Source organism: Amblyomma americanum, chromosome 11 (assembly GCF_052857255.1).
Source record: "Amblyomma americanum isolate KBUSLIRL-KWMA chromosome 11, ASM5285725v1, whole genome shotgun sequence".
Lineage (NCBI taxonomy): Eukaryota > Metazoa > Arthropoda > Arachnida > Ixodida > Ixodidae > Amblyomma > Amblyomma americanum.
In genome coordinates, this window is record NC_135507.1 from 6,556,719 (window position 1) to 6,577,706 (window position 20,988).

At 51.2% G+C, this 20,988-nt stretch overlaps 1 protein-coding gene across 9 annotated transcripts in view; it reads left to right on the forward strand.

Moving 5' to 3' along the window:
- The window catches only part of LOC144111184 (uncharacterized), a 214,711-nt gene that overhangs the window by 171,764 nt on the left and 21,959 nt on the right, over nt 1-20,988 (forward strand). The window contains exon 1 of one of the 9 annotated variants that reach the window (XM_077644366.1): nt 2,218-2,436. The exons of 6 other annotated variants lie outside the window; for them this stretch is intronic. The gene's annotated coding sequence lies outside the window, so the exon portion shown is untranslated. Of the gene's footprint in view, nt 1-2,217; nt 2,437-10,745; nt 11,296-15,109; nt 15,129-20,988 lie in introns of those variants that run through there. 2 more of the 9 variants (XM_077644362.1, XM_077644365.1) reach the window with 2 other exon arrangements.

Sequence of the window (20,988 nt, forward strand, 5' to 3'; positions counted from 1 at the left end):
ACCTTCACTGTCACTGCTACTGTCACTGTTTTGCAGTCTACACACGTGCTAGTGTTGCAAATGAGCTCAAACTGGACCAAACACGATAGAAAGAGGGCAAAGCAAACGTGTGTGTTCTCTTCCTCTTTGTTTCGTGTTCGGTACAGTTTTGAGCTGTTTTCTACCTATAAACGTACTCGGTTATATTTTTCATTTGTTGTTATGCCTTATTATTTTTGTCTTCCTATTTGTATTGTAATGATCTCATACTACCATGTTATATCTAGCCTGTTGATTGTGCCCTTTTCTAGTTCTTGAAGTTCCTGTTATTACACTCCACCTCCCCATGTATTAATAACCTCGCAAATGTGCCTTTAGGGTGTCCTGAATAAATACAATAAATTTAATCACTAAATATCGTGAACCTGCACCACCTATAGCTCAGACTGCTGCCTTGTATACATGCGCCAAGAAAACCGGTTATTGTCCGTGAACGGGGCTTTAAATGAAACTCTTCCAGCTCACGCTGAGGCTGCGTTATTCGATACAGTTTTTATGTGTGCCTTGAATTGGCGCGGAGTCGTCTGGCCTCGTTCTTCAACTGCTTCGTTTTGTTTTTTTAATCCACGTTAGTACGCTAGTCTAGTTCGCTTCCGGACACTTTGCATGCGGTTGCTTGAATCTGGCTGTGTTGCTCCCAGCTCCCCCGCTCTGGTACCCATTTTAAAAGAGATTATCTATCGCCGCTCTTTGACCTCCGATAGTTAGTTCAAGCGGCTGTCTTGAAACCAGTGCGGCCGAGCTTTCGCTCGCCCTATTTGCATATGTTTTGATAATGTGCTACCCCTGCCCGTCGTGAAACCGTTCCCTACACCGCTAGAAAGGGTTGAGAAATTGCATCTACAATTCCACAACCGTTCTTTTGTCCAGGTTGTTTGGAATTTTTTTTTTATGCGCAAAACGGTCGGGTTTTTCCAGAACTATAGCCGCCTATCCCGTTTAGTTAAAACTAGAAAAACAGAAAATCAAAAGTGTCACCTGGGCCTTGCGCGAAGCAACAGTGCGTTCGAGCGAGTTCGAGTGGGATGAATCCTTCGCAAAGGTTCACTCCATACGCGCATTTCATAAGAACCGCGCATAGAGTCAGCATATGCCTTCCTTTGTATACACCTCATATTTCACCTTATCCTTATCTGTCCCGGAAAGCCTGCGCAGTATATACCGAGTGTATTCTGGCTAAACGGACGTGGGGCCCTTTTGCTTTCCGCTGACGACCCTGACCTGTCGTCGTTACACTTTACGACTGTCCGGCGTTGCTTTGCCGCGGTTATCATTTCGAGTTGCGCCATGCATTCGTGCAACGTTCGGCCAATCCTGACGCTGGTGGTGCCCGCCTCCGCTCATCTTAGGGACGTATTTTACGACTGCTCGTCTGTGTTGAGTGCCGCTTGTTTTCGGGCTAGTGCGTGCTATCTGCGATGAAAGCGGGGTCTTGCGGCATCTCTCTTTTACTGTGAATGCGTGCGACTGGCATACGCAGACACCGTGTGCGCCTGAGGGGTTGGATCACTGATCATTTTACTACATTAAACGTGTACCGTTGGAACTCATTTATTTCTTGCTTTGCATTTAATTAATTCATTCATTCAGCTGATCGCAGTATGTCTCATCGCTGCATTCATACTTCACTGGATTCGGTGCGCAGCCCGAGATTGAGCTTTTGTTGAGGTTTGTGTCCGACTTTTGTGACTTATTGCCGGCTTAAAACGTGAGCGCAGTTCTCTGTTCCTTCTTCGTTTTCGTGATCGTATGTTTCCCATATCGCTGCAAGCGGGCAACCTGGGCATAGTGGATTGGTTGCAGCTTGCGCTTTCGCTAACGCGACGGTAAGACCGATGGCGCGTTCGGCGTCGTCTTGTTTGGGCTGCGTGGCGGAGTACAAAAAAAAAGGAGCATACAGCCCGCACGCGACTGGACGGGACGAAAAGAGGAGAAGGAGGCAAGTGTTGAATGAGGGAGGGAAACAGTCGTGCGACGTGACTCCTCAACGAATCCTCTCCCTTTCACCCCCGGGGTTTCGCTTCGCGTAGCCCTGCGGACGCTGGCGAGAAACTTCGATTGGCGCGCTGACCAATGCGGTTGACAGATGCTGAAGCGCGCACGCATTCAGCCAGTCGTCAGGGAAACGCCGCGGCGGTCTCAGCGGGAAAAATACAACGCGCCAGCTTTTGTTGCTTCGACGAGCGCCACCGCTTAGAGGCGCGCGGGTCACTCGTGGTCAGCTAGTGTGCTGTTCTCGTGCAGCTGGGTAGTCTATGCGGTGGCGTTCGCAAGGCTTCTCTCTGTGTACATCGTGGTGTCCCGCGCTTGTGCTGGGGAGACTGTCAACGGAGCATTCGAAGGCGTTCAGCACGCTGCAACGTGAGCGCAGTCGGCGGACGGGAATATCGGCTTCATGTGAGTGGGGTTGCCACTTGTTTGTCTTCGTCCATGGATTTTTCCGCGAAAAAGGGTGCAGTCTGAGAAAACAGTCTGAAATCATAAGAATGTTTCCATAACGACTATGTGAAGAGTTTTGAGACTTCACGACGAAACGGGAGCAAGATATTTTCTTGGGGGAAATTTTTCTTGGCCGCCGAGAGTATCGGTCGCCCCTCAAATAGATACGACGACTTGCTGTGCGTATAAATAACGTCGTTTGAAATCGAAGTGATGACATTCGTCCGGTGCGGACAGAGGGTGCAGTACATGAAAAACTGTCTGTTTCTGGTTAACTTTTGGCCAGTAAGCTTTGGGGAAGATTGCCTGCAGTGCTTGTGCTTGCGACATGACCGGTTATTTGCTTTGGTAATGTCACCGGATAGGTTTGCACCAAGCCAGTGCATTTCCGCGTCAGGCAGCGTTTATTTAAACGCGAGCTGTACATTCGAAAAGAGATGCGCTCTTCTCGAATGAAGAAACACGGACAGCGCTTCGCCCGTTACATCGTATAGCCAAACTGGTGTGCAAGAAATGCATTTGTTCTTCGCCCCACGGGCACAGACATTTCATCTTTTCTTACTCCTCACTCGCTGAATTCTGTCCAACCCGCGACCGCCACGCCAGGAGTGGGAACCTTCACACGCGCTGTCAAGGGCTAAGGTCATCGATAACTGCAACATGCTGTGCGTCGTTTACCAGCTTCTGCATGGACGTAGGATTAGGCTCAAGTTTAACGGTCTTGCCCGAGGAAGTGATTGCTTACATTTTGGAGCGAACCGTTCGTTTGAGATGCATATTTCGTATACCTGCACTGTTTGTGTGCTTTCCTTGCTTCGATTTTTTTTATTTATATGATGCACTTCTCCAGTAGCACGTTTAAGGACGTAAGAGCCTGTTATTTAGTTCCTGTTTAGGCCAATGTCGTAGCCTTGAAGGTGTTAAAATAATCGTCTTATTGTTTGTCTTTTGTCTTAATCGTGGTTAGAAAAACGTCATTGTTGCGCTGATCCGACGCTTTGAAGTAGGTACTCCTTGCTGAGTGCGAATTACTCGAATTATCTTGACTTTTTGCTAATCGGTAGTAATTGAACGTCAAATTACAGAGGAAAGCCGCGAAAGAGTATATTAATGCCTGTTTTTCTGTGCCACAAGTGCGAATTCCTTACTCGCTAGTGCTTATATAGCGTGGTATCTGTCGCGTTTAGGTGCACCAAAGTGTGCCCGTTTGGCCTGGACGCACAATGGCCGGGAATGCGGGCAGAAATCTTATCTCTTAGAGTGCGCGCAGATAAGAGGACCCTCAATACTCCTTGCTTGTTTCCTTTCAGCCGCGGTGTCATGGGTGTAATCTCGGCTCTCTGTGCTTTCTCCTCTATAAATCGTCGCGCACTAAGTTGCAGTTTTTTTTTTCGCAAAAGAAAAAAATGCACGAACGTTGCACTAATTGCTGTTAACAATTTGGGGTGGAAAGCTGAGCATTAAGTAGCTCAGTCGGGTCCACCTCCATCGGAACTCGACCAGAGGCGACAATGCGGCGAAATTAAACAGTTCTCTCGGCAGGTCTTAGCGGAATTACTAGGAGGTGCTAGATTAACATATGCCTGTGACAGCAGACAGCGCGAGGTGTTGTGGCGATGGCCGAGTTGCCTCAGGCGTCGAGAAACGAAGCTGCTTTTTTTGGCAGTTTTTGTACCGGCGTTGTTTTGGATCCCCATTCAAGGACACGGGTATGGGAAAGTTTTATGTTTCTCTCTCTCTCTCTCTCTCTCTCTCTCTCTCTCTCTCTCTTTTTTTTTTTTTTTGCTATAAACCATGCGGACCGAACATACCGTCCGGCCAGTTTCTACTTCTGTTTCGGCGTTCTGTTCGCTACTGTTTCTGGGCGGTGTCAGCCCGTGATCGCCGTCAATGGCAGCCAATAGCGTTTCATGCTTTAAAAAAAATTCTCAGACGATTACGGTAGTCGGCAATGCGAAATTTGAGCGCAGATGTTCACAGGCAGCTGCCACCGCTGGCAGGTGGCGTGTTACTCTGCCAGCCGCTTTCCCGGAACTCCTCATGCAAAAATGGCCTATTGGCGTCTATGGAAAAACTTAATGGCAAGCCATGTCCTTCTACGGCCTCTTATGATCATCTGTACATACCACAAGAAGTGCTTATTGCCGGCTATTGAGAAATCTAGGCTAATAAATCTATAGTTTCACAACCGTTTATAGCTGCCTATGGAAAAGTATGTCCTCCTGAAACTACAGCCAAAGATGACCATCGTAACGGCCAATTGCAGCCGACCGCCGCATATTTTCGTATGGGAAGTTCCCGTGGCAGCCGCCTTCCAGGAGGCGTTTCGCACTGCTACTTGGACTACCGGTTACGCCGACAACGTCGACGCCGATGACTGCGACGCGGAACGCAGGCAAGGGCGTCCGCTCTGTAAGTGTGAAAGCACAAGTCCCGCCGTCCGGAAGAAGGAAGGAAGGACGGAAGGCAGGCGTTCCTGGCGGGGGCGTCTTTCTCACCCCCTGCTCCAGGGTCGGGCCGAGGGAGGGGGCGTCCCGGGTCAGACCAGCAGCGGGCCTCGCCGGTTCCGTATGCGGGGCGGCGGCCGAGAGGGAGGAATGCCTCTTTGGCGCGGCGTGAACCCGTTGACCCGAAACGTCGGCCCGACGAGGCTGCTTTGGTGCACTCCTTTCGCCGCCGATTGGTCTGCGCGCCTCCTGGTACGCGGCCTTTAGTTCGGCTCCGAGCGGGGAAGGCGCTGGGAACCCGCTTATTACGAAGGCGACCTCTCTGTCAGCAGCAATGGCACACCGTAGCCGGCGTGTGTCTACAGTGTGACGCGGCGCTGAGGAACGAGCACAGAATTGAGTGTGTGCATTAAAATCATCAATAATTATTAGTTTATTAGTTGTATAGTCAATATGCTGATTTATATAAAAAAAAATAACGCGCGATGTCTGGGAGTTAAAGTTAGGGATACCTGGTGACGTGAAGAGACCCGGTTGGCGGCGTGAGATTCAGAATTCGAGTGGACGTCCTCGATAACATCAAGAGGGCAAACCATAAATGGACAGGAACAGCGCTTCTAATGCGAAGGAGAGAGAACCGGTGATCTGTTAAAGCTTGCAGGGTGCATTTCGAGGGGTGAGAAGAGTTGCGCCTGTGTTCAGGTGGGGACGTATAAGATGAGTTGAGACCGCGACCTTTGGAGGGCAAGGCAGGGTCGGAAGGAGAGGCATTAGTTCGGCTGTGGATGGAAGCTTTCCGATTATGATGTTGATGAGAAACGCACCTTATGCCCTCAGCAAGTAACACTGTAGATGTAGTGCACAGTTACACAGTTTTATCGTGATCGTAGAAATGCGCCGGGGATTTTTCGCTGTCGTGAGGATGAACAGATCTTCCTGCAGAATGGCACTCTGAGAGCACGGCTCTGTGTCCTTAATTTTGGACTCGGCACAGACAATGTAAGATCCGAAAAAGGACGATTTAGTTGTTGTTGTTAGCCTATCAAAAGATGGGACATACCCACACTGGGGGATCGGCCAAGAATCGGGTGGCTATTCACCTGAACGCAGTTAACAAAAAGGAAAAGCACGTGGGAGCGCAACACCGGTGAATTTTTCGTCATGAACAGGAAAGGGATGAGTGTTTTGATTTTAAAATTTTAGGTGTCATCCTCTGTCTTTTTTCTTTTCTGCGGCTTCTTTACAATCGTGCTCAACCCAGTCCCAACAACAACAAAAAAAACTGCTCGCATCTATAGGGAGATCGTCACACATAGTGGAGGCTTTTTTTATTATATTTTGCAGTTTTTTGCTGTCAAATTATCAGTAGATTTAATGAGCACGGTTTTTTTTACTCCTCAGGCACGACAGACATGTTTTACCTTAGTCGTATTCAGTGAATTTCGGAATTTGTTTTTCTGTAGCTCTCAGTGTGCCTGTCTCTACGTTTCTAAAACCTAACGATAACAGGAATGCCTGTACAGCTTTAGACTCCTTGCGATGTTTTATCGCGTTGGGTGTTATTCCGCGTATCGTAGGGAACGGGTCGCGGCAATTAAGCAGCGCGACGTCATTGCAATAATACGGACGTGCTTTTTCTTTTCCTGCAGCGAATCTTCTTCCGTATAGACATAGTTTAACGATAAGCAATATTGTCGGAAACCTCACCGATCCGATGCGCAGAACGGCACGATTTATTCGCCGAAAATTCCAACGATATTGAGAAATTCCTCGTCACTAGCTCGCCGCGTTTCACCAGTCGAGCTGTGTTTTGGCTCATTCTTAAACATCTTGCGCTCGCCCCTGATTTTCTTTTATTCTTCTTTCATTTCCCCTTTCTGTCCTTATAAAAATGGTATATTGACTGTCTACAGACTTCTTATAGACTCCATTGCTTTCATATAGATGTTTCCCTTTGTCTGTTCGTAGCGTATAGACTGTCTCTAAAAAATAAGTACTAACCGTTTATGGCCATGAATCTATAGTGTTTAGAATGTCTATAGGATTTGTGTTGCCCATAGACGAGTCTGTGGAATGTCTATTGTCTTCATACACAAAAAGTGTATGGACAGTCTTTATAAAAGACTGCCTAAAACTTTTGTAAGGGTGTCTAGCATTTAGCTATATTTCTTCGCTCGCTCTAGCAGTCATTGCACAATGACGTGTTCGAGTGGTGGTTATCCTACCAGCGTTGCTCGCCTTGAGTGTCTTGATGACATCTCAGCCGTCTGAAGTTTTTCCTCATTTCTCTAGCCAACGTCGATTTCATTATCTCCTAATACCATTTTGCGTGGTCGGCTAGGCGTTTCCTTTGCTTCTTTCCCCCTTTCTCATTTATTGGCGAACAGCCCATAGACGAAAGCGGAAGACTTTTCTTTCATACGTACTTTTTCTTTCATCTGTCTATCTCCTTATTTCTTTCTATGAATTACTTCTTAAGAAAATCCAATCGCGTGCGCATAAGCCCGAGGAAGCCCACCCGTGTTTATGCGCATAATCGAAGTGGGGACTTGGTGGCGCCGTGTCTCGGTGGTCGTTGCTCCTCGATGCAAACACTTGGGGCGCGGCCAAGAAGTGATCTCTCTTGCTCAGCGGCGCCTTGGCCCGCAGAGTATGCGATTCTGCGAATAGCTTTTTCCGGCAGGCGTCCCCGTCCTCTTCCCTTTCCGCTTTTGGCGACGATGTTCCGTGACCTCCCATAGCTTAGATCAGCGCTCGGGGTCCTGCTATTGTTAACTTTGTGGATTAAATTGCGTCGGTTGCGTACGGGCCAGCATTCGCTTCTTCAGCGCTACAATAGAACCTTAGCATTGCTGGGTTTGGGTTCATTCACAGTACTGTACTGATTGTCGTGAAAGGTGTATTCAGCAAATTGTCGCTGGCATCCATGTTTGTCAACAAGGCGTTCGTTCAAGGATCCTAGTTTAAACTTAGTCTCTTAAACAGTTGGTCAGAGTTGATAATTATCGGTCGTCAGCTTCCGTATTTCATGCAATGGCTTTGGATGGGTTACCTTATAGCTGTGTCTTCGTGGTTAAGCTATTTCTGGAGCCACTGTGTTGGTCGTGGAATCATAGCCGACCTCGTGAAAGTATGGCTCTGTTCATCAAAAAAAAAAATAAACCTGCCATTCACTTCTTTATTGTCTCCAGGCAAGATTTCTTGCAGCCTCTGCTTAATTGTGCCTGTCTTGGACTCCAAGCTTTCTTTACCTTTTTTAATTCGCGAGGTTTATTTGGCGCTTCAGTATCGAACTCAACACCCCCATCTTGGTACCTTTCTTTGCGTTGTACTTTTGTTTGTGGTCGGTGTTTCTACATTTGCCCTGCTCCGAAACACGAACGGCCCGAGCAATTTGGCCGACTGAAACACCTCATCGACTAAAGCTCGGCGATTGCTCGGCGGGCAGCCGATGCCGCTTGAGAAACTACTACCACCCGTCTGTACACCCAAGGCTAAGGCACGTAATAGATAACACCACGGAAGAAAAACACTCAGACCGGACTCGGAAGAACTGTGTACGCAGTGCCGATAAAGGAAAGATACGGACCTTCTCCTTCTACGCCTTGATGGCTTGAGCGGACGGGTGCAGAACACTTCGTTTTTCTACACGCCCGTCATGGGCATTCCGTGAGGACGAAATGAAAGGCCGCGTATGCACAGCGTGGGACACTAGCACACTATAGTCGGATACAACTCAAGAACGCAGGGGCTTTTCCCCGCCAAAGGACCCCTTCCGGCCAATGGCGTCGGCCGATTCTCATGACCCTGTCAGCGTGGTGATGCAGGGAGCAGCGCTAAAATGGAGAGTGGGCTCTATCCCGGACCACAGAGGAAACGGATTATCCCCTTTCATCTGCCACTCCCTGCTTTGTCGCACTAGCAGGGTCATGAGAATCGGCCTACGCCATTGGCTGGAAGGGTGTCCTTTACCAGGGATCAGCCGTTGTGTGCTCAGTTGCATGCTCCGTTTCAGTGGGTAATGCAGTCGAGGCAGGATGTATTTCATTATTGTTTATATCGAAACGTTGTTGGAACATCCCTTTTAAACTTCCATGCAAAAGTACAGCAGTAATGTTCGCGTTTATCGAACCCGTGTTCAGCGGCACGTTCGATATATCGAACGGCACGACGCACCCCACTTTTCGCTTGTCTTAAGGGCACTCTTCGTTCGCTTTTCGGGCAAGGAGACGGGTAGGCTGCGAGGCCTTGGCCACGTACCTGCTGGCAGCGCCAGTGCTGTGAATCAGCGTGACAAGGTGAATGTGGGGAGCGCGTGAGGGTGGCCCTCGGTCTCTTTTTCCCACGCCACATCGCTGTCGTGCAGTAAAGCTAACCTAACTGAAACTTCGCAGCGGCCTTCTGGCGTGCTTCGCTGCCGAACTAGTTGCGGAAACGAAACCTTAATTTTGATAACATTATTCTGTTATTGTTTATTCGTAACCGGACTGGACATCTTATAATAGGCAGTCGCCAGATTCAAAGCACCGTCTGCTGCGGTTTTGATGCAAAGAAGATTAGGCCTAGCAACGCGTAGCCAGTGGTATGGGGCCAGCACGCCGGCGGTATGTTCTTGGTTTTGTGAGGTTTAACGTCCCACAGTGACTCAGGCTATAAGGGGCGCCGTAGTGGAGGACTCCGCATAATTTCGACCATTTGGGGTTTTTAACGCATACTGACGTCGCAGAGTGCACGCGCCCCTAGCATTTCGCCTCCATCTAAATGCTACCGCCTCGGCCAGGATCAGACCCGCCTGTTTCGGGTCGGCAGCCGAGCGCCGTAACCACTGAGTCTACGCGGAGTCCACGCCGGCGGTTCGGACATCGCTGCTAGAAGCGCGTCTCTAGCTTGGGTGCAATCTATTCTTGCTTCTAGGTTACAAACAAGCTTGTCTATCTACATTTTTATCACAACTAAATTTTTGTAACTTGTTAAACGTTCGAGTTAACGTTTCCCGTGATTCGACAGTCTTTTCATTTCTTTTTTTATGACGGTTGGCGACATACTGCTTCGGAGCGAAAAGGCGTGATCGCTTTGCTAGAATGGAGACTTGTTAGGCAAAGTGGTTTTTCACAGCTTTTCCCACCTCACACAACGCAGGACCTTCATCTACCTAACTTCGAGACCTCACACTACTACCTTTGCGTTGCACGCTAAGGAGCGGAGTATGCGTTCGCTCGTTTTAGCAAGTGGTGTAGTCCATGCTCTACGTGCAGGTCCACGCGATGTGCATGCTAAACAGGCGCTTACGCTCCGATGTGTCAACACCACCGCGAGCGATTAAAGCATTAAGTCCGTCGGCCATTCATTTCATCCGCGTTCCGTGCCGGCTCCTACGTGTTCTGGTGAGTCAGAACCGTGACAACCCGGCTTCGGAGGATGCGTGCAGCTTATACCGGCACGCCGGCATGCTTCGATGACAGACGCCTCACGTGCGCCGGTTCTTTCCCGAAGCCGCCGCCGAGTGACCCTGGTCGTCCTTCGCCGTCCGTGACGTCACCCCCGCCGCCTCTCCGCCAGCTAGACGGCGTGGTGCGGATTTGGCGAAATGCCTGCTGGTCGCCGCACGGGCTCCAAGAACGAACGGACGAAAGAAGGCGCCGGTGGAAAGTAACGAACCGCGTGCCCAAGACAATGTGACGAGCGCGTTAGTGTCGTATTTTCTTCTTTTTTTTTCTCCGCCGCCGGGCACCCTGCCGGCGGATGCGTGGAAGGAAAGGGCGTGACACGAAGGGGAGAGAGCAGCACGGAGCATGAGAGGCGAGTCGTCGCAGGGCGTCTATCCGGAGACGGGACGTCCCGCCGGCGGATCTGGCGTTTGTTGCGCACGCTGTCTCCAACGTCTCTCCCCTTCACACTCTCGCTTTCGTAGCGGAGCGCACTTTATAACTGATTCTCTGGCCGGTGGCGCTTAGATTTCGGGCCGGGGGGGGGGGGGGGGGGAGAGAGACTCCGCCCCTTTCCTTTCCTCTTCTTTATTTTCATCGTTCATTCGTTCGTCTGAGAAGAGACAGCCTGTGCAGCAGCAGCGCTCTGGCGGCGGCAACGCGTGTCGGATATGTGGAAAGCCTCTTATTCCGTTTATAGGGATGACGTAGCGTAGCGTGCCGCTCGTTGTTTCTCCGGCGCCTCCGCGTACGCACACTGGGCACTGACTCCAGAGGGTGCGCGCGCTCTGCGCTCCGCTCTTCTTGGTGTGTGTGGTGCGTGTGTGTCGCGTCGCCGTTGAGGCGCGTGTGTCGGTCGTTGGACTCCGCACGCGCCCCTTTCGCGATTGGTGCAAATTGGATTGCTTCTGCTCTGCCGAGCGGTTGGATGTAACGAGAAGCCGGTAAGTAGTTGTTTCAACGTGGTTATCCTATAGTTCTTGTCAACATTCGAAGACTAGTCTTCTTAAGCCGTGTGCAATAGAGATCCGGCTCGTTTGGAGCAAGTCAGGAATTGGCATAATATCTTGTTGTACTGAAATACCTGCACTGTTTGTATCGTGCGGTTGAAGGTCTCGTCGATGAACTCGGGTACCGTCCGCACTCCGTGGGTTATTTTTTTTTTATCCCTCCGCGTATGTTCTTCGCTGCCAGTTCAACGTCCTCCCTTACCAACTCGCCTACCTGCCTCTGGTAGGGATTTTTGTTTTGTTTTTGTTTTTCGCAGTGTGTTTTTGCTGACTTGCTTGTCTTTTTGCTTTGCCTTTCAGGCATCTTAGGTGTCTTGACATGGTTAGAACAAATAACTTAAGCCGCGTCCCATACTGTCCGTTAGGCGAAGGTGCCCCTGTTCTCGACGTCCTTTACGGCGTGCCGAAGGAGCTGCAAATGTCGTCACCTAGCTGTCCCCTGTTTTTACTCTAAGTAAACGGCGCCGGCTTGGCGCCGTTGCTCCACTATTTACACGCCTCGCGAAGGCGTCGTGTGCTCGTTCGACACCACGCAGAACGCAAACGTGTTTTTAGTCGCTTCTGGACCATCCGCACGCACAGCAGGTACAGGCAGTGTGTATGGTAACCAACTCTCAAGTTCGCCTTCATGAGCGAATTTTCTTGTCTCTCCTAAATTAAGTTTGAAATGTTTTCCGTGTATTATTCGCCCGAAAAAAAAAAACAGTTGGTAAAAAGCAAAAACTACCGGGGCCACTTAAGTCTGCTTACGTGCATTGAATGCGAAAGCGCTGTACACTACTAGTGTTTCCGTTGGTGCGTTTGTGTTGGTCACCAAGCTTCACACCATTCGGAGCTCCGGGTGTTAATGTACATGTGTGCAGAATTGGTCACAGTGTCTACTTAACATTCATACATGTCGGCGAGTCCTCATACCACTACCAGCGCAGTCGCGCAGCTGTTAAACAATGCGCCGGTGCACTGCCAGGTGGCTGTTCCTGTCTCAGCCACCCTTGGGGATTGTGCGACCCATGTTGCTCTTCGCGAGCAACTTCTCGCGCAGCTGTCGCGGCGCTTCTCCGAACTTATCCGAGCTTCCTCCTATTGGCTGGAGCTTGCGTGGCGCTCCTCCGAACTTACACGAGCTTCCTCATATTGGCTGGAGCTTGCGTGGCGCTCATCTGAACTTACCTGAGCTTCCTAATATTCGCTGCAGCTTGCGTGGCGCTCCTCCGAACTTACCCAAGCTTCTCTTATTGGCTGCAGCTGTCGCCGCGCTTCTCCGAACTTATCCGAGCTTCCTCTTATTGGCTGGAGCTTGCGTGGCGCTCCTCCGAACTTACACGAGCTTCCTCATATTGGCTGGAGCTTGCGTGGCGCTCATCTGAACTTACCTGAGCTTCCTCATATTCGCTGCAGCTTGCGTGGCGCTCCTCCGAACTTACCCAAACTTCCTCTTATTGGCTGCAGCTGGCGCGGCGCTCTTCCGAACTTACGCGAGCTTCGTCATATTGGCTGCAGCTGGCGCGGCGCTCTTCCGAACTTACCGGAGCTTCGTCCTATTGGCTGCAGCTGGCGCGGTGCTCCTCCGAACTTACTCGAGCTTCGCCCTATTGGCTGCATCTGGCGCGCCGCTCCTCCGAAGTTACCCGAGCTTCGTCCTATTGGTTGCAGCTTACGTGGCGCTCATCTGAACTTACCTGAGCTTCCTCATATTCGCTGCAGCTTGCGTGGCGCTCCTCCGAACTTACCCGAGCTTCCTCCTATTGGCTGCAGCTGGCGCGGCGCTCCTCCGTACTTACCCGAGCTTCGTCCTGTTGGCTGCAGCTTACGCGGCGCTCATCTGAACTTACCTGAGCTTCCTCCTATTGGTTGCAGCTGGCGCGGCGCTCCTCCAAACTTACCCGTGCTTTGCCCTATTGGCTGCAGCTGGCGCGGCGCTCCTCCGAACTTACCCGAGCTTCCTCCTTTTAGCTGCAGCTCGCGCGGCGCTCCTCCGAGCTTACCCGAGCTTCGTCCTATTGGCTGCAGCTTACGCGGCGCTCATCTGAACTTACGCGAACTTATCCGAGTTACTGCCGAGTATCTCGGGTAAGTGTCCAAACTTTCTGTTTACGCTTTCTGTACACACTTTGCGTGGACGCCACGCATTAGCCAAGTAATGCTTAATGATTACAAAGAAAGTGTGATTTTCAGTAATAATGTTGGAGTAATTATTGGTTGAATGCTCATATGTTCTCCTTTATGTTGCCGCTGCCTATACATACCGAGAAATGTCGGCCTGCAGTACGCAGCCGCCAATCGCAGCGCAGCATATATACAGACTTTCGCACCCCGCTTGCAAACAACGGCCCAGGGACGAAACTGAGCTCGTGCGCTCTCATCCTTCCCCGGAGGCAGCTACTGCGACCTGAGCGAAGCGATCCCCCTTCCTTCGAACTCAAGAGAAAAGCGCTCAGCGATTAGTTCCCGGTATGTATAGCTATTACCTCCGCCGCGCAACCTTTGCGTCCGCTCTATCCGTTTGCCGGCGGGGCTGTCCCCCTTGTCTTCACGCGGGCATTCCTTCCGAGAAGGCCGGCAGAATAAAAAAAAATGGTGTTCTGTCCCGATGCTGCTGCTCGCCGTTGGTCCGGGCAGCCCCTTCGAACGCGTGAACCGGCGGCTTTGTTTTGCTTTCCTCTACGGGCACACTACTGAGGCCCCTCTCTCTCCTTCGTTCCGCCGCCGTGTAGGAAAGAAGAAAACGCTTACATACACGCTGGGAAGCTTCGCTCAGACGGTCACGTGAGAGCCCGCCTGCATCGTCTGTCATTAAACCGCACTAATACCCTGGCATCGATAGTTCTTGCGTCTCGCTTTCTCGTCCGTTAACCTCTCCGGGGGAGGTGACTTTTATACACTTTTCTTTTTTTGTTTTCCCCGCTTTCCGACTGTTTCATCTTCTCAGACACGACCGGCTTGGATGGTCTCTCCTCTTCCTAGTCCCGTGGAAGGGCGGAGCTCGCCGACTCGCGGGAGTGGTTATATACGTCGTTTTTTTTTTTCTCCTCCAACCCTTTTATTTCGACTCCGCCTTTGTGCGGCTGTGAACGCACACTCTCCCTCTCTCCGCACTCCTATCCCGATCGTCTTAGTCTGGACGTGGCTTCGGTCAAGCGCCGTTCCTCTCCGCTTTTGTTTTGCACCCGCTTCATTTTGTTGTTGCAGTGGCGCTTCGATTGTTTGCGCACGCCGCGAACACGGTGGCACGTTGGCCCCGCCCATTCCAGGCAGATGCCGCCGCCGGCTTTCTCTCTCGCCCTCTTTGCTCCCTCGTCCTCCTCTTCCCGCTCACTCCTACCCCCTCCCTGCCCCACCGTTCCTTGCTTTCCATTCCGGCCATATAGTGATGTAGAGAGCGTTTCGTAATGCATCGCCTCCCCCCCTCCATCCCTCCGTTCCCCGTCGCGGTCGTTGTTCTTCCAAACCGATGGGATTCCCCCGGTCTCCTGGTCGCATCATCTGGGCCCGTCTGAGCCCGGTCTCGTGTAGCCAGTCCGTGCGGCGTGGCCGGTAGGCCTGCATTGTTCGCTCCGCGTGCCGCTCCTCTCTGGCTGGAAGAAACACGGTGTCTGCCGGATTACGGTGTTGCTTTTCGGTGAGAGTCTTCTATCTGCACCTCCGAAGGAACCAGTGGGGGCTGTGTTCTTGAAATCTACCAGTGTCCGAGGAAAACAGCGTGTGATGCGCCCTGGAAAATGCCTGGTGAAGTGACACGTCGCCCGGCATTTAATTCTTATTATCAGGTATGTGTTCTAGGCATATAATTAGAAAGTTTGGCCGCAGCTGGCGCAAGACAAACTGAATTGAAAATCAGTAGGCCAGTCTTGCTTGCGTCGTGGTCGGGCTGTTTCTGGTTATGTGTTTAGGCGCGCTCGACGGCTTTTGGAGCACGCGCTCCTTGCCTATAGTTTTCGGACACGCTCATAGGCGTATGCGATGAGGTCTGAATGTGAGATGCGATGCCATCAACTTGCTGGACGAGTTGTTGGGCTGAGTTCATTTGAACTTTTCTAAGACACTCGGAAGGACATTTGTCTAATATTCTTTGGCGCTGATTCTCTGCGCTGTCATCATCCGTGTATTTCCCTTCGGATGAGTCCTGTGTTAAGCTTCCGTTTGCCCATTCGCTGCCATGATCTCTCCTTGTGTCACGGCTTTATTGTCCTGACACTCTCGTTTCTTAGTTTCTTTACGTCGTTTTCGTGTTCGATGATCCCTCTCAGATTATCCAACGCGAAAACATATTTGTGTATGTCGGCGTGGAATCTGATTCTAGGCACTCTTGGCCTCCTTATACGTGTTAGCCTCTACAGTTATGTAGATGGCTGTCATGGGAACATGCACTTGGCGATGGACGTTGTTATCCTTGTATCCTGCGACCGATAATGTCTGGAGTAAACTGACCTGTAAGATAGCCGCTGGTCAGCTTGTGTAACCAAGTAGATTACAGGGAAGCGACAACGTAGCGAGTGCCGGCAAAGAGTCAAACAAGCCGATTAGAAAAGGCCATTGCTTAGACATTGTGGACGAGGCTGACCAAGGAGGGCACTAACTAGAGGTCAGTCGGAAAGATCTCGGCGCGGCATTGGACTTCGCCTGGGAAGCCCTGCAGCTGTTGCATACCACTCGGCAACGTCGCGCTCCAGACTCGCAGCTCTAACACCGGCTGCGTCGCCCAGCTCCAGGGATATACGCACGATCATCGGCTGAATACCGAGAGGTGTATCTAGCGTGCGCAGATGCGTGCTGGTGAATTGGCCCTCTGCCGCACAGTGTAGTCAGTTGATCGACGTCGTCAGAGCAGCTACCATGCACTGTGCCGCGCCGTCGACTGCTGGCGGGCCGCAATGCGCGCTGCGGATGCGCTTATCACCAGGCCGCCTCGCGTTCATGACCCATACAACGCAGCCAGGATTCTTCCTCTGCGTTCTGTTCCGGCGCTGTATCACAAAGCGCGCATGTGGCCACTATGCCCTTGCGCACTGCGTCCGCTTCTTCAACGTTTTTTTTTTAACCCCACCCGTACAATTGATCCGCACAGGAGAACGCCATATGGTAGTTGTGCAACCAAAGCGACGCCAGTTTCCTCTCTCTACTGAAATCATGATGCTCACTGCATGCATGCAACGGCGCGACCGTGTGTGAGTGTGTTTGTGCGTGCGCACATACATGAGGCGTCCTTAATTGCGCGCGAATGCATTATGGGCCCGCGCGGGGCGCGCTTGCTGCATGGGCGTTTCCGTGAGCCCCGAATTGTCGCCGCTCCGCTACAGCTTCTCGCATCCACGTGGGCTTCATTCCTTCCTATCGTTATTTCTTTCCTTCCTTCTTTGTTGCGTTTGTGGCGAGCGAGCAACTGCACGTTAACCGCGGCAGTAATAGTAATAATAACAATAATGACGCTCACAGCCTGACGCACCTTACGATCTCCGTTTTAATTTTATGCTTTTTGTTTTTCGCCAGCAGCTGCGCAAGCGCCGACCGCGACGAATGGGTTCTCACCGGAAAGGGCTTTCAGTGTGCGCGGCGCACTTTGTCCAATCGTGTCCGGTCGCCGAAAGAAAGGAGCGCGAGTCCTTATTTCTGGCGTCGCACCGCCGTGCTGTATAAGCTGCTGGCGAGGCTGCAGGGAAGGCCTGTTGGAGGGGTCACAAATCAATATAGCCCGCGCTTAGTGTGAGCGGCATGGCAGCCGCAAAAAGGTAGGGGGGAGCGTGAAACGACGTTGAGCCCTAATGACCCATCTGGGGGCTGGGCTTCGTATTTCATTCTTTATTATTTCGTGAATGCGCTGCTCTCAGGCTGTAGCCAGGCCGTAGAGTGCGTTATTATTGGCTGCCAGTGCGTCCGAATGACCTCGCGCTTTCGCGACACCCCCGTGACCCTTTTTGTGCGTGCATGTTCGTTGAAAACGTGGATGACACGGACTGATATCGGACCTGCTGCATCTTCAGCCCCAACGAAAACATTCGCTGTGTTGACGAGGCAGGTTCTCGTCGCTGATTGTGCGTGGTCTCTAAATTCCTCCGGAATACCTTGCTTGCTTTCCGTGCCCTGGCACCAGTGTAGATTTTGTGCCGTCCCAGTTCAGGTGAGCAAACTGAACGGCTCTTTCTTTTTCACTCTTTTCCTTGTGTTGGTTCAGGCGTGCATTGTGCGTGCATGTTTGTGTGAAGTGTTTGGGCTTCGTGCCTCCGTCCTTTGTTTTTGGCGAGTCGGTGCTGCCGGAAATTCCACCTTTTGCGTGCCGCTGTATTGCCACTGTGATAAGCCGCTTAGTGGTGATTCTCGTGATCTGTTATCGGAGGTACTGTTTTTAGGTCGGACGACCTGGTGCTCGCGAGAGCTTTCCGTCCGGTTCATCATGTGTGGCACAAGCAATGCCGCGCCCCTTTGAAGAGCCAGGTGTCTTCTCCCGAAGGCTGCGCGTATCTTCTTGTTCCTTCCGTGCCTTGACATCTTCTATGCCGGCTAGGTTTTTTTTTTTCAGTTACGCCGTGTTCGCTGTTAGATTGGGACGACCGGTAGCTGGAATAGTATGTGTAGCAATAGCAGCGATAGCATCGCGTGTCGAGCATTGTGGTCTTCTTACTCAGTCTGCTGCTATTTCTGCTGTCCTTCTTTCATCTCATTTGTCTTATTTAGGGGAGCGAGAAGGGGGAGGGGGGGGGGGGGTCTTGGAAGCCGCACTGGCCATCGACTGCATGTGACCGTCTACTATTTGCTCGCTTTTCGAGAAGCGCCTTTGAAACCGGGCCTGCAGTCGACCTCGACCTTCGGAGCCATTTTCTCGCTCTTCGCTTTTCGATTGCTACCAGAGTTTAACATCATCAGGCTGACTACACCCACTGCAGGACAAAGGCCTCTCCCATGTCTCACCATTAACCCTATCAGAGTTTAACAGTGGCCATTATTTATCGCGAGCACAGGGCTCCGCTTAAGCACCGTCTACAGCGCAAGCTCCGTCGAACTCATTCGCGAAACGCGTCCACTAGATTCGCCTCCGCACTGAAAGAAGCCGCTCACCGTCGAGTGTGAGGGACACTGAAAGGAGTGTTACAGGGAAAGAAATTGCAGGCATATAAAGAAGGGGCTCGCGTGCGCAGTCTCGTCAGCCTACTCTTTGCACGGGGCTAACGTTCCCAGGAGCTGACGCCGTAGCCGCGTAGGTGGCTTTTAGCCGTTCAGACGCGTACCCAAACCGCGCTTGAAAATAGAAAGCGCGCAAGACAGTTATGACTTTGCTGCTGATGGCTGGTACGATGGGGTTCATGGCATCGACTCATTGAGCTGTCTTTTTCTTTAGTATTTCAAAGTGGGTCGCGGTCAACTTCGTCTATATTTTTCCTGTGGCAGTGGCGTTCTTCTATGGCCACGTGTTTGCCGTTTCGAACCCGACCGCGGCAGCCACAATTTGTTGGTGGCTAAATGAGAGAAATGCCGTATACTCGCGTACGTGCGCGTGCTTAAATGAAACAAGCGTTCAAAGTTAATTCGAGCCCGAGAAGTATACGGAACCCGGATTGCCTCATAGCCTCCGATGTGTTACTCAGTCATGTAAAAATCCATAAATATATCTGTTTTCAGGCCGGACGCTGCCGCGCGTATTGGTTGTGTTCTGTGGTGCATTGGCAACGTTATATCAGGCAGCCTCAATCTTGCGGCCGTGTCCACCTTTCCGACCAAATTGCGCGTAGAATCGCCGTTCGTGTACAGACCAGGGCCGCAGTTCGTGCTGTAGCTGTCATCGCCGCAATTGTGCGATAGATGGCGCAGATAAAGACTCTTAATAACTCCGCAGTCCTACGTGCTCAGTTACTCTGCTGTTTTTTTTTTTCCCACGGGCTCACTGCTTTCTCTGTTCTGAAATTTCAATGTAAGTCACGTATCCATTAACGATCGTCGTCCACGATTTTACCGAGTATCCCCAGGGGCCATTGTACTCTGACGGCGAATGAGACTACTCTCGAGCACTTCGCTCTTACTTCGTGCAGGTCTATACATGACGTTGTCAAGGAGCTGGTTGTGTGTGAGATATTAGGAGAGATAGAGAAGGGGCGGGGAGTACTTATTGCTCGAACAGCGCTGACAGCTTAATGTTCTAACTCGTGCTTAAGACCATCCCCTCCCTTAATGACTCGAAGCCGTTGCCTTGGATTGAAGATTCTTTCCCTGCAATTTCGTTGCCATGACGTTGAATTTGGCTCTCTGCGCTTAATATTCGGCGGGGAAGTGATTCGCGTCGTTGTGAATTATCGCTGTGAATTCGTGCGCGGTATATGCTAAGCCTGGTTCATTTGTGTTGCATTACGCACGATACTTTATCGTGTGCGTATAGTGAACTTGTGCCGCGATTTATGGCTCTGAAGGTCGCGTTTCTACGTCAAAAATAGTTACACGAAGCAAGCAATCAGTGAGTAGACTAAGCGTTCAGGTAATCGCCCACTCAATTTATTTGCAGGTTTCTGGAGTTTCCGTTCATAAACTTAATTTTGCGCAGCACATCTACAAGTTGACTCGTTTTTCATTGCTTAAATCATTGCCAGTTAATTGAGAAGTCTGTCAGTGAATTTGTAAATCAATCCATAAATTAATTCATCAATCTACCCATCAATCTATCCTTTAATCCATCCATCAATCAGTCTGCTGATCGATCGATCGATCGGAAACGAAGTTCTACTCACCAAAAACACCTGCCGCGGTGGCTCAGTGGTTAGGGCGCTCGGCTACTGATCCGGAGTTCCCGGGTTCGAACCCGACCGCGGCGGCCGCGTTTCGATAGAGGCGAAACGCTAAGGCGCCAGTGTGCTGTGCGATGTCAGTGCACATTAAAGATCCCCAGGTGGTCGGAATTATTCCGGAGCCCCCCACTGCGGCACCTTTCTTCCTTTCTCCTCTCAGTCCCTTCTTTATCCGTTCGCTTACGGCGCGGTTCAGGTGTCCGCCTGGATGTGCGACAGATACTGCGTCATTTCCTTTCGCCCCCCCCCCCCCCCCCAAAAAAAAAAAAAACAATTTTCAATTGACCAAAAACACGAAAGGTCGACTGATCAGTCTTATAGCGCTGTTGGTCAGCGAAATTTCGTTTCTCTTAGCGTATGAAAATTCAAATTGGTTTTACACAAGCGTTTTATACCTTCTTCTCGTTTCTTTCGTTCCACCGCTGTTGCACTGGTACACCGCGAATGCAGCCGGCCGCTTTTCCGTCGGCGTAGTGCGCGAGCCGTTCTCCCGAACCTGCGACACGTTGCGTGTACACACACACACATACCGCTACTTAAAACCAGCCCGCGCGACAGCGCCGAAGACGTCCTCGCACGGACAGCGGGGGTTCGCCATCCTTGAACTCCCTTCTTCGCCTACTTGAGCATCCAGGACGCAACGTGCGCTGCTATCGACGGCTGCTGACTGACTGACACTTTCCCGGCTCTGCTCGCACCGTTGCGTACACGTGCGCCTTGCCGGAAGACTGTCTGTAAACAAGCTGACTATGGGATACGTTGGTATAAGACGCGGTGTAGGCGCTGTGTACCTTTACCAACGCTTCGCTGGCGCCGCATCGTAACTCATACGAAACGCTCGCGTTGGACGTTGCCTGAGCGT